This window comes from Cupressus sempervirens, chromosome 1, assembly GCF_028749045.1.
Source record: "Cupressus sempervirens isolate cs-2001-9-10 chromosome 1, ASM2874904v1, whole genome shotgun sequence".
NCBI classification, from domain to species: domain Eukaryota; kingdom Viridiplantae; phylum Streptophyta; class Pinopsida; order Cupressales; family Cupressaceae; genus Cupressus; species Cupressus sempervirens.
The window spans coordinates 406,059,521-406,069,069 of NC_143118.1; positions in this window are offsets into that span (position 1 = coordinate 406,059,521).

Consider the following 9,549-nt stretch of genomic DNA (forward strand, 5'->3'; position numbering starts at 1 on the left):
GGTGAATAGAGTTCATCTTGGTGATAGAGACAAATGTCTAAGTGTAATCAATACCCTCAACCATTAAAAAACCCTTCACAACAAGATGTGCCTTGTACTTATCAATAGAACCATTAGTAGCAAACTTAGTATGATACAACCATTTGCATCACACTAACTTTCTCACCTTAGGAAGAGAACAAAGATCCCAAGTATGATTCTTCATCAAAGAAGAATACTCTGCCTTCATTGCACTATCCCACTTAGGATGTCATGTTACTACTGCAAATTTTTAAGGATCATCACAAATAGCATGATTGAGAAGACTAGAACCCACAGTATGTGAATAGATGCAACAGGAAGTGGTAGGGTCACTAGCTAGAGATCCTATAGCTTCAACTATAGCTCAAGCCCATTTAGGCATCTAGGGAGTATCTTGTGGTGGAGGAAAATTGGGATCAACATGATCATCATCCTCATCATCCAAAAAAGAGACTGGAAAGGATGAGGGAGTGGTGGTAAGTGAAGTAGACTCTGGAGGTAGGGTATCTACTGTAGGAAGGCGATCATCAAACTGGACATCCCATCAAAATAGGACCTTTTTGGAATTAGGATCAAACAACATGTAGGCCTTAACATCCTCACAGTAGTAAAAAAAAATTAGGTGTTGGCTCTTCCACTCCATTTCTCTCTAAGAATTTGGTACAAATACTCATGCTTCACTACCAAAAACTCAAAATGAAGATACATCATGCTTAACATGAGACCAAGTCACCTCAGGAGTCATATGTTGAACTACCTTGTGAGGCATCCAATTCTAAATATAGTTGGCACAATTAACTACCTCTGCCCAAAAACATGAATCTATGGACTTGGACTAAATCATACAATTGGCCATCTCCCGAAGTGTTCTATTCTTTCTCTTGGCCACACCATTCTATTAAGAGGTGTAGGGTACTGAAAATTGATAGAGAATACCATGTTCAGAGAAAAAATACCTAAATGATCGATTCACATACTCCCCTCATTATCTGTGTGTATCCATCAAATAGAAAGACCAGACTACTTCTCTACAAATGTCTTAAAGACTTGAAAAGAGTCAAAGACATCAAACTTGTACTTCAAATAGTACACCCATGTATGTTTGGAGAAGTCATGAATGAAAGTAAGCACATATTTGGCACCAAAAAAAGGAGTGGTAAATGACATGAGGTCACTATGAATCAACACCAATGGTGCCAAAGCACGAGTGACTCATCCATGTGGAAAAGGATCCCTATGTTGTTTTCCAAGAGCACAACCCTAACAAAAATCATCTGTGCAAGAAATTTGGGGAAGCTCAAGAGCAAGTACCCGTGTACTCATCTGTTGAAGATATATGTAATTGACATGGCCCAAATGCTCATGCCAAAGTCTACTTACTAAATTTTCTTGTGCAACAAGGCATGAACCTGTGTCATCAGAAGACTCAATTCCATCAAATCTATAGAGGCAAGATCTAGAGTCAACACTCCCAGTAGCCATAATCAGATTAGAATCATGTAAGTCCAAGACAACCACATGATGTGATGAGAACTCAACTATTTTACCAGAGTTAGAGTGGTGAATCTAATAAATAGACAATAGGTTCATCGATATGTCAGGGATAAGAAGAACATCCTAAAGAGAGCCCCCAACTAATGCAATAGAACCAGAACTCATAACTAAAAGATGTGATGAGTTCCCAACAACAATTTGTGAAGTAGGACAAGGGGCAAGTGAGGTGACCAACTATTGGGTGTTTGTCATATGGTGAGAGGCACCAGAATCAAGAATCCAAGTAGGCCCAAAATTCATAGCTTGTGTAGTAAGAGTGTGACCTTTCCCTGCAAGGGGAATGAAAACTTTGGAGCTAAAATGTGATGCTCTTGCATGGCTTCCTCTAAAGCCTCCAAACATTTCCAACGCCTAGAAATGGGATATCCATCCTTTCCAAAAAAATTGCCGATCTCAGTTGATTTCTTCTTAGTCTTAGAGGTAGACTCAGTAGACTTCGAAGTAGATTTATCCTTGGAAGGGTTAGCCAGAGGTTTGGAATCAGTTTTTGATGTATCTTTCTTTAGTTTGGCTTTTTGTTTCGGTTTCCCCTAAGATGTCTAAGCAACCAATGCTTGGTTAGAAGAGCAAGAGGCATCAACCTATTAGATCTTTACTTGTTCCCAAGTCAACTGATCACAAAATGTCTCAAATGAGGGCGTTTAATGTCCATTACGCAAGGCATCCATAGTGGAGTAGAAACTGGAAGAGAATATCTGATACTATCCTTGCAACTTTGAAAGTATCAAAAAAATACATTTATCACCTGTTTTGGTTTTCCCACATCCCTACAAAATTGTACATAGAAATTTGTACTTTATCAAGAAGTCTTCAATAGTGGAAAAGCTAGCTAGTGTCAAAGAAGTCAACTTTGCATCAAGCTGCAGTGTCCAAAACTCATTCACTATGCCAAAAAAAGTTTGGAATTTGGTCCAAATAGCTAGTGGAGTGATCAAACCATCCAAGTGAAATAGTAGACTATCTGAGATGTTCAGTGCAATCAATCCCATGGCTTCATCCATTTTGTTTCTATGTTGAAGAACCTCAAAAGGGCATTGTAGAATAGGTTGGTTCACACCTAGACATGACCACAAGCCTCTTGACATGAGAAGTCTACTCATCTATGTCTTCCAAGTGTGATAGTTTTTGGTTTGAGCCTAATCATAGAAGGATTCAACATTGAGCGAAGAAGACAAAAGTAGAAGGATCTTATTCTAAAGTAAATTATAGAAAAGAAAATTCTCCCCCCCATAATGAATAAATATATCACTCAAAAACTAAAGCAACAACTATTGAAAAACACAAAAACTGAGGAAAGAATCTAGATTCTAGATGTAGAGAAGGAGGAAATAGAAGCCTCTACTTCAACACCAAAAATGGGAGCTCAAACTGACTGGGAATGAAACAAAACTAGCACCATTGTCTCCGTCTCTGAACCAGCTTTCTGATGTTTCTTTCAAATAGGAAAAATACCTCTGTATGCTCAAGTTTTGGGTAAAAAATTGAGTGTAGGTCCAAAAGAGGAGCTCACTAGAAAAATATACTTAGAAAAAAATTTGAGGCCATCACTAGGAAAAAATCTAGGCACCAGTTTGATGACATCATATGTCGAAAAGATGATATCAATTGCTGAAAACATGACATCAATATAGTCAGTGGCAGGGATGATGTTAGTGATCGAAAAAATCTAACATGTCACTGGGATGTGATGCCAACATCAGAAAAATGACATGTCGCTGTGAAAAAATGATGTGGTGCTTGTGTCACCCATCGAAGTAGTGATAGTGGGTGGTCCACTGGTGGTGGTGGCACCCAAGAGGAGAACCTAATGGTGCTTGTTGGCAAAGGCAGATTGGATGTTCTACTCGAGTAGTGACTAGCACTTGGCAGAGCCTTAGAAGAGGTGTAGGCCACGATGGTTGCTAGGTGGAGTGTGTTTTAAAAAAAAAAAAAATTTCTTTGCATGCAAAGTCTGTATGGCCGCCTGTAGGGGGCCTAAAAAATAATTCCCAGATGCCCGAAAGCCGAAAATGAACTATTTTATATGAATCCCTACTGTAGCATGCCTTCTAGATTCAATGGCAGCATCTGTTTGGGCCCAAAGTGTTCCAAAAGATCGCCCTTCTGCCTATCAAAGAAAAAAACTCTTAAAAAATTAGGGTTTCTATCTCTGAATCATGGCTTGAAGAATCTTTAGACGAGGAAGCAGTAGGTCTACTCTAATACCATGTAGAAGTTGAGAAAGCCAACTTCATAGATCACCAAGAACACCTACATGCAAATATCCTACAATGAAGAGAAACCAGAAAACGAAAAAGTAGAGCTTGGAAAATCTCAATAGTGTGAGAGCAAAATTGTATTCCAAGTTATGAAAAAAAAAGTACAAAGGTTCAACATTAAAGGTGAACAAAACCCTAAAGAGAAATAAACTAGGTTTACACATTATAATTAATATAAAATATTAATTATATGCACCTAAGAGAAAGTTAAGTAACTAGAGTAATAAACAAGTTAATTAATTAAATCAAGATGATCTAATTAATAAGCGTAAAAAAAATAATTACTCTAACAATAACACACAAATAATTCTCTTTTTCCTTTGAAACCTTTTTCTTGAAAATCAACTCTTCCAAACCTGTGTAATTGCAAAATGAGCTCTACATCTCTGATAAAGAGTTCTCCCCTAATTTTGAGCTTGTTGATCAATATCTTTTGATATTTTAATATATTATACATTCTCATGCACAAACTTTTAGATATTTATTTAAAATATCTTTATTAAATAATTTCTTTCTCTCTTTAATTAATTTATTACATTATAGTTTCATGCATAAGCTTTATGCAATTTAATTAAAATAAACTTTATTAAATTCATACTTTCTTACTCTTATTAAATTACAAGATGTTTTTAATATAATATTTATTAATTTAACTAATAATAATATTTAGAGTTTATTATTAAAATATAACTCCTAAATAATAATTATTAAATTAAATAAATATAAATATGCCAAAAATAGAACTTTAATATAATCTTATAAATTTAATTCCTTTTATTTAATTAATTTCTTAGTTAATAAAATATCAAATTTCTTTATAAAATTTCCATTAAATTAAATCCTTAATTATTCTTTTAAATTGATTTAATTATAATAGAAAATATACCAAAGACCCATAAGGCTAAAAATGAAAACCCATAACAAAATACAGATAACTAGGTCAAACTCAAGTGTTATAATCACAAATTTATGTTACTTAATGAATTCAGAAAGGTGAAACTAACTCAGATACTTGTCTTATTTTCTAAGATAATTAGCTTAGGCTAGGATATAGACTCAAGAGTTTTCTCCCCACTTATATCATTGAAATATTGTGATACGGTACACTTATCCTAGCAATTCAAGGAATTTGATACCCTATACCTACAATCTACATAAAATCCATGCATGTAAAAACACATATATTCTAAACTAAACAGGTAATGGCAAGAAGTGGTACATTGTGTAGATCTTGAGTAGAAGATGATCATGACTTCCTTGCTCAACCACATCAGGAACATCAAACATAAAGTAAAATAGACAAGTACACCATACACATGCAAGTATGGGGTAAGTAACCATAAGAATTGCACATCAATCATACGACTAACTATCATCATGAAATAACTGAGATAACTCATCACATAAATATCAACTTAGTATAAAATAACATTTAATCAAATCTAGTAACCAAGCACTACTAATCATTAAATTAAATTAGAAAACTGACCTAAAAGAATCTGACAATACAACAAGAAAGTCAAGTAGGGGTAGGCATTACACTTATGGTTGGGATTCTTATTTATTCTTCTTCTTGCGACATGAAGTTCCCTTGAATTTTAATTACACAATGGGATGACTGGCATGCCACACACACTTGTTAGACCATTTAGTCATCTTGGATGGGTTGACTAGCATATCAAACACATTGGCTAGATGATTTAATGAGACCTTTCTGTTCCTTATGTCATTCACAATAAGCCACATAAAATTTATTAGGTAAGTAACTAAATCCCCTTTATAGTGCCTATCTCTCTTATTACAATTTTGGATGAAAGAAATAATCAATTCTCCTAGCGGATTGATGATTTCTTTTCTTCCCAACTCATGATAATATTTTCTCTTTTTCTCTTGATTTGGTTTACTATGAGTTTGGGGAAACTCAAACTCCTTCTAAAGTGGCTACTAAATGAACTATCTTAAAATGGATGCACTTTCATTTTTAAGGAAATTTAGCTCCCTCTTCATAATTCCTTCTTTAAATAATGGATGTGATTGTGCTTAGTCTCCTTTTTGTCTCTTTTCTTTCTCTTTTTGTCTTGTTTCTCCTAGTATGTACTTAATCTTATTGTGGCTCCCTGACTTGACCTATGGGACCAAGTCGACTAATGCCAATCTAGGTTGGAGTAGGTTAACATAGGTTGACCTAGTCCTCCTAGGCTAACCTAGAAAAGGATTAGGTTGAATCCAATTGACATAATCCCTATAGCTTTGGGGCTCAGGGTGTGAAAGGCCTCATGGGTTTAATTAATTTTCATTTGTTCTCTCATCAACTTGTATTTTTTTCCACTTGAAAACTCATATATAAGAAGATTTGGAGACTTTATTTTTTATATCCAAGATATCAATCTCATCTCAATCATATCTCATGCAATCCAAGCTCTTGCTCTAAAATCCATATTTCTACCTTCTGTATTAAAGGATTTCAAGTATTTAAGAAAGGATATTTCTATCTAGGATTTAAGGATCCTTTGTATAATTTTTCTCTTCAAGATCTAGCTTATTATTAGCCATCAAGGGAGGAGATCTACATTAAAGCATTCATTTTCTTCTTCATTGACAGACTTTTGCATCCATGCCACCATCTTTGGGTTATGGTAGATCTATTTTTATGTGTAATGATACCATACATTCCAAGTTCAAGATGTACAATACATTTACATTAAAATCCTTATCGACAAAGAGTTTCAGGAAAGGTGAATTTCTAAACATTTATTTTGTTTCTAGTCATGTACATTTCTCAATTACAATGAATGCCTTTATCTTGGGCTTGATGAAGGAAAGCCCTCATCAAACCCCAAACACAAAACCCTTATTTTCCTTATTTATTTGAAGGATACCAGTTGTAGTTTATAGGTCTGGAACCTACATTTTTAAATTGTTTTGGAGAAATCAATTTTAGGTCACTACATAAAGTCAATTTGGTAGAAGGGCACATTTCCAAGTTGATCTATACCTTAAGTGTCCTCTTCAAAGGAGATTTGTAATTTTTTTCCTTTTTCATTTCATTCTAATATTCATGGATAGGTATACAAAAAAAAGTCAAATCAGTGAGTTTTAGAGCTAAAATACATCTTTTTTCTATGTATTTCAAGGTGAGTCTTTCCTATTCTACTTCCTTGCATATCTCTACCCTAGATCTATATTTTAATTAGGCTAATTGTATTTACATAGCATCTAGGTTTATATTAGCTAAGGAATTAGTTCAATTTCATAGCCATCTTATCCTATCAAGGGCCAACAAATACATTTCCTTGTATTGTATTCCTCTTTATAATTTAATTTAGTATTAGCTCCCACTTGACTTTGGGTCCTAGCTAATATAAGTTGTATCGTATGTGGAATCATATTTGGAAATTCACATTGTTCCCTTACCTATATATTTGAATGGCCTAGTAGCCCTAAAAAAGTGCAGATCTAAAACCCTACAAACGTTTCTCCATTTTACAACTAAATAAAAGGTATTACTACAAGGTTTATAAGTTTCACATCTAACATATTAACCTTTGGCATTGTTTTCAAAGGGTAAGAAGATGAAAAGGCTACCTTGAGAGAGAATGGCTTAAGGGAGAAGATGAAGAAGATTCCTAGGGGGAGAGGAGTAACAAAAGTTTGAAAAAATGAAGAATGAAGATGTCATTGAACATGAAGAGGAGTAAACCCAAAGGGGGAGAAATTATGAAGATAAATTTTCTAAGAATATAGACCAAGTGAACCTAATGATGAAATATGGTGCAGAGAACTTGAGTGAAGTAAAAAAACTACAAAATTTTATTGTTGTCAATGAATACAATTTGATTATCTTCTATGGAATTTTTTGTAATTTAAAATAGTATGTTTATGTGTCTCTATCGATGATCATGGGGGATACTGTTATAATCACTAAAATTTTTTTATTATATGTAAAGACTCATATTAGTTATTATGCTGTCATTGATGTCAAGCCTTAGTTGGCTAGATATTATGCTAATTTAGTAGAGTATTACAAGTTTTGATTGATGAAGAGGATTTGAAGAAAGTATAATTTGATGAAAGAATTGTCAAGCATTGGTATTCAATGGGTACTTGAATCTAATTGCATTGTAATTGTATAATGTTGATTTGATTGTTCTATAATAATGTTTTGTTGTGACGAAGTTCATAAAAATTTGGTAAATGAAACAAAGAACATACTATTAATAGAGCTACTACAATTGTCATGCCTAGAAGAGTTAAAGTTTAGACTTCGTTGAGTGATGCATTGACAAATTAAAGTTGTAATGTTCATGGAGTGAAGAACCAAATTAAAGAATAATCTGAGGCCATTTTTTCATGAAAATTAAGAATTTTTGAGAAGTTCAAAGGACAAAGTCAAAGTTAGTTATGAGATCTACATCTACATAAATGTATTGAAGATCTAATGAATTATATTTAAGAAAAATGGAGATTAGTACAAATTTCAAGGAAGTTATATTTTTTTAAGTGACTAAATACATTGAATTTGAGATCTACGATCATGATTACAGGTAAAATCATAGATCTATGTCACCCTTTGTGATATCTGGTAGGGTTATGACAGAAACAATTTCGGCCATAAGGGTTATGATTGAAATACTTCTAGTTGTATAGATGTGGCACTTCCCCTCACCAACATGGCAAGGGGGGTTATAGCCAAAATTTCCTGCTAGCAGTCATTTTGCTATTACTATTTGTATAGTGGTTAGATAGTTTCGACCATAACAGGTAAGTTTTTTTTTTTATAATGATTTTTAGTTATTACATATTACCATTAGTTATATTAATTGTTTTAAGTGTTTTAGTAATTAAATTAATTATATTTTAAGTATTTTAGTAGCAAATATTTTAGACTAGTTAATTTTCTTTTTATTGTTAGATCTTCATATGTTAGATAAAGAACTATATAGTATTTTTTAATTAAATATGTATTTAATCATAAAAGTAAATTTTACATGATCAAACATAGAAAATTCAAGTTGAGACTTAGATAACTAAAGTAATTACATTTAATAAAACATTAGCATAGTACAAACCTATATAGATAACTAGCATGTAACTTGAAACATCAGGTAGAACTAAACTATAATAAGTTCTAGTTGTTCAAACTTGAAAACTTAAAATTTAACCAACTTCAAACTTAGAAAACATGGAAATTATAATAACATGTACATTAAACTTTGAAAACTTGTTAAGACCTCAAGATAGCTAAAAAATAGTTACATTTTAGAAAACATTAACATAGTAAACCTATGTACTAAATAACATACATGCATATTTTTTGTTCACATACATGAGCTAGATGTGCATATTTGAGCTGGATGTTCACATACATGAGCTAGATGTACTAAATAACATGTGCATATTTTTAGTTACATTAAACTTTGTACATATTTATATACATACATGTTTTAAATTAAATTTCACTTTCAGTTTTATATGTACTTACATGTATATCTTAACTCTGCATTTATAGAAAGAGATCTTTGCATATATCATTATGGCATCTAGTACTGGTAGAGCACCTATGTCCTTTGGGGAGGCTAGTGTTTAGGGAGGGGGTCATAGTGTCGAGTTAGGTAAAACATGTAGACTGATATCATCCTCTGAGGAGAGACAACATTTCTTTAGAGATACTATTGCTAGGTTATCTCGTGCTATAGAGTATCTTGATTCTACATTG